This window comes from Tasmannia lanceolata, unplaced genomic scaffold, assembly GCF_043159265.1.
Source record: "Tasmannia lanceolata isolate RefF3 unplaced genomic scaffold, GAP_Taslan_0.1 ptg000118l, whole genome shotgun sequence".
In the NCBI taxonomy this organism is placed as follows: Eukaryota; Viridiplantae; Streptophyta; class Magnoliopsida; order Canellales; family Winteraceae; genus Tasmannia; species Tasmannia lanceolata.
In genome coordinates, this window is record NW_027518794.1 from 197,501 (window position 1) to 202,500 (window position 5,000).

Genomic DNA, 5,000 nt, shown 5'->3' on the forward strand with positions numbered 1-5,000 from the left:
CAGCCCATTCCTTAGCCTATCCAGGCAAAAACGCCCAAAACCAGCACATTCCAGTGCCTATCCGGGCAAAAACGCCCTAAGCCTGCGCATTCCAGCGCCCCGCAGCATGCCACCCTCCTATAGGGTTTGCGCAACCAACCCGCCTAACCACCAGTGGCAACCAAAGGTGCTGTTAGCGACGACTTCTGAAGACGCAACGAGACGCGACGGGTTTGCGCCCAGACGCGACGAGGCGATGCGGGATCTGCGCCCAACCGTGCCTACACCCGCCGACTTGATGCGGGAGCTGCTGGCCCAAGCATGCCTAGCGTGCAAGGCCTGCGTGCAAGGCTAGTGTGCAAGGCTCGTGGGCAAGGCTAGTGCGCAAGGCTAGTGCCCAAGGTCTGTGTGCAAGGCTAGTGCCCAAGGCTAGTGAGCATGGCCTGTGTGCAAGGCTAGTGTGCAAGGCTTGTATGCAAGGCTAGTGTGCAAGGCTGGTGTGCAAGGCTTGTGGGCAAGGCTGGTGCGCAAGGCTAGTTCCCAAGGGTTGTGTGCAAGGCTAGTGCCCAAGGCAAGTGCGCAAGGCTCGTGCCCAAAGCTAGTGCGCAAGGCTTGTGTGCAAGGCTACTGCGATGGGCCAGTGCCCAAGGCTTGTGAGCAAGGCTTGTATGCATGGCTTGTGTGCAAGGCTAGCGTCCAAGGCTTGTGCGCATGGCTTGTGCGCAAGGCTTGTGTCCAAGGCTTTTGTGCAAGGCTCGTGCGCAAGGCTAGTGTGCAAGGCTTGTGCGCATTGGCAGGTAGCCCACCAGCATGCACGATCCAAATGCCACTCACGCGACAACACGGTGCCAAGCCGGGCATGGTGTGCACTCAAAACCAATCAACGGACAGAGGTCATGCGTCATGGGGGGGATCTAGCAAGGCCATGGGGAAGGTCATGGAGGACCTTGGAAGCAAGCGCAAGACGAGAGCGAATCGAACAAGGGGCCAGGACGGGGCCTTGTGCCCATGGTCTTCGCAAGACAGCGTCCAAGGCACCCGAAAGCCCAAGGGAACCCAAACCCGGCCGACACTTGCAATCGCACATGCTCTCTGCAACACACCATCAATGCCGCCCAACGGGGCCAGCACGAGCAGTCCTCCGCGGTCCCCTGGCCCTGCGCACGTTTGTCTTCGAAACCGAGCATCAATGCCACAGAAAGTGCCGGGGCGCCAGCTGGAGCCATCATCCGCGTTGCCATGGCTCGCTTGGCCTTGGCTTGCCAGGCCCCGACACGAGCAATCGCGCATTTTCTTTGCAACCGACCATCAATGCCGCCCAACGGGGCCAGCACGAGCAGTCATCCGCGGTCCCCTGGCCCTGCGCACGTTTGTCTTTGAAACCGAGCATCAATGCCACAGAAAGTGCCGGGGCGCCAGCTGGAGCCATCATCCGACGTGCCATGGCTCTGGTCCCATGGTCTTCGCAACCGAGCATTCGTGACACCCGCGGGGCCAGGACACCAACCCTTCCGACACGAGCATTCGCGCATGTTCTTTGGCCACACAACGGCGCCAGCACGAGCAAAATCATCCGCGGTGCGGTGGCCTTGCACGGCCTTTTGTCTTTGGAACCAACCATCAGTGCCACGGGAAGTGCCGGAGTCCCGGCATCCGCGGTGCCAAGTCATTGCGCCCTTGGTCTCTGCAGCGGGGCATGCCGGGCACTCCCAACCATTGCAAGCAAGCAAGCAAGCAAGAAAGAAAGTAAGTAAGTAAGTAAGTATTACATATAGGGGCGGGACATGCGGGGAGATCTGCGAAACGTGCATTACGGGGCACACGCGTACCTACCGGGGCATACCGACCCCTATTGGGGCACACGTGTGCATATCGGGGCATACCGGGCCTATCGGGGCACACGCGTACATACCGGGGCATACCGAGCCCTACTGGGGCACACGTGCGCATATCGGGGCGTACCAAGCCTATCGGGGCATACGCATGTATCCCAAGGCATACCGAGTCTATCCGGGCATACGCGTTCATACCGGGGCGTAACGGGCCTATCGGGGCATACTTGGGCATATCCGGGCAAAAAATGCCCAAAACTTGCGCAACCTTGGCAACCGTGGTCCATTCCTCTCTATATGCCTAGCCTTGCCAACCGTGGTCCATTCCTCACTATATGCCATGGCCTTGTGCCCATGGTCTTCCCAAGACAGCGTCCAAGGCCCCCGGAAGGCCAAGGGAGCCCAACCCAGCAATGCCCTGCTATGGCAAGCCAAGGCCAAGCATTCCGGTGCCTATCCGGGCAAAAATGCCATTCCTCTCTATATGCCTAGCCTTGGCAACCGTGGTCCATTCCCCACCATATGCCATGGCCTTGTGCCCATGGTCTTCCCAAGACAGTGTCCAAGGCGCCCGGAAGGCCAAGGGAGCCCAACCCAGCAATGCCCTGCTTTGGCAAGCCAAGGCCAAGCATTCCGGTGCCTAACCTTGGCAACCGTGGTCCTTTCCTCACCATATGCCATGGCCTTGTGCCCATGGTCTTCGCAAGACATCGTCCAAGGCGCCCAAAAGGCCAAGGGAGCCCAACCCAGCAATGCCTTGCTAGGACAAGCCAAGGCCAAGCATTCCGGTGCCTATCCGGGCAAAAACGCCCAAAGCATGCCCATTCCTTAGCCTATCCAGGCAAAAACGCCCAAAATCTGCACATTCTAGTGCCTATCCGGGCAAAAACGCCCACCAGCATGCCACCCTCCTATAGGGTTTGCGCAACCAACCAGCCTAACCACCAGTGGCAACCAAAGGTGCTGTTAGCGACGACTTCTGAAGACGCAACGAGACGCGACGTGTTTGCGCCCAGACGCGACGAGACGATGCGGGATCTGCGCCCAAGAATGCCTAGACCCGTCGACTTGATGCGGGATCAGCTCGCCCAAGCATGCCTAGTGTGCAAGGCCTGTGTGCAAGGCTAGTGTCCAAGGCTAGTGTGCAAGGCTCATGTGGAACGCTAGTGCGCAAGGCTAGTGCCCAAGGCTTGTGTGCCAGGCCCGTGTGCAAGGCTAGTGTCCAGGGCTTGTGTGCATTGCTTGAGTGCAAGGCTTGTGTGCAAGGGTTGTGCGCAAGGCTAGTGTGCGGGGCTTGTGCGCATGGCTAATGTGCACGGCTTGTGTGCATGGCTACCGTGCAAGGCTAGTTTGCATGGCTAGGGTGCAAGGCTCGCATGCGAGGCTAGTGTGCAAGGCTGCGTGCAAGGGAAGCGTGCAGGGCGAGTGTGCGAGGCCACTGTGCACGGCGCCAGCACTAGCGAGCCATCATCCGCGTTGCCATGGCTCGCTTGGCCTTGGCTTGCCAGGCCCCGACACGAGCAATCGCGCATTTTCTTTGCAACCGACCATCAATGCCGCCCAACGGGGCCAGCACGAGCAGTCATCCGCGGTCCCCTGGCCCTGCGCACGTTTGTCTTTGAAACCGAGCATCAATGCCACAGAAAGTGCCGGGGCGCCAGCTGGAGCCATCATCCGACGTGCCATGGCTCGCTTGGCCTTGGCTTGCCGGGCCCCGACACGAGCAATCGCGCATTTTCTTTGCAACCGACCATCAATGCTGCCCAACGGGGCCAGCACGAGCAGTCATCCGCGGTCCCCTGGCCCTGCGCACGTTTGTCTTTGAAACCGAGCATCAATGCCACAGAAAGTGCCGGGGCGCCAGCTGGAGCCATCATCCGACGTGCCATGGCTCTGGTCCCATGGTCTTCGCAACCGAGCATTCGTGACACCCGCGGGGCCAGGACACCAACCCTTCCGACACGAGCATTCGCGCATGTTCTTTGGCCACACAACGGCGCCAGCACGAGCAAAATCATCCGCGGTGCGGTGGCCTTGCACGGCCTTTTGTCTTTGGAACCAACCATCAGTGCCACGGGAAGTGCCGGAGTCCCGGCATCCGCGGTGCCAAGTCATTGCGCCCTTGGTCTCTGCAGCGGGGCATGCCGGGCACTCCCAACCATTGCAAGCAAGCAAGCAAGCAAGAAAGAAAGTAAGTAAGTAAGTAAGTATTACATATAGGGGCGGGACATGCGGGGAGATCTGCGAAACGTGCATTACGGGGCACACGCGTACCTACCGGGGCATACCGACCCCTATTGGGGCACACGTGTGCATATCGGGGCATACCGGGCCTATCGGGGCACACGCGTACATACCGGGGCATACCGAGCCCTACTGGGGCACACGTGCGCATATCGGGGCGTACCAAGCCTATCGGGGCATACGCATGTATCCCAAGGCATACCGAGTCTATCCGGGCATACGCGTTCATACCGGGGCGTAACGGGCCTATCGGGGCATACTTGGGCATATCCGGGCAAAAAATGCCCAAAACTTGCGCAACCTTGGCAACCGTGGTCCATTCCTCTCTATATGCCTAGCCTTGCCAACCGTGGTCCATTCCTCACTATATGCCATGGCCTTGTGCCCATGGTCTTCCCAAGACAGCGTCCAAGGCCCCCGGAAGGCCAAGGGAGCCCAACCCAGCAATGCCCTGCTATGGCAAGCCAAGGCCAAGCATTCCGGTGCCTATCCGGGCAAAAATGCGATTCCTCTCTATATGCCTAGCCTTGGCAACCGTGGTCCATTCCCCACCATATGCCATGGCCTTGTGCCCATGGTCTTCCCAAGACAGTGTCCAAGGCGCCCGGAAGGCCAAGGGAGCCCAACCCAGCAATGCCCTGCTTTGGCAAGCCAAGGCCAAGCATTCCGGTGCCTAACCTTGGCAACCGTGGTCCTTTCCTCACCATATGCCATGGCCTTGTGCCCATGGTCTTCGCAAGACATCGTCCAAGGCGCCCAAAAGGCCAAGGGAGCCCAACCCAGCAATGCCCTGCTAGGGCAAGCCAAGGCCAAGCATTCCGGTGCCTAACCTTGGCAACCGTGGTCCTTTCCTCACCATATGCCATGGCCTTGTGCCCATGGTCTTCGCAAGACATCGTCCAAGGCGCCCAAAAGGCCAAGGGAGCCCAACCCAGCAATGCCTTG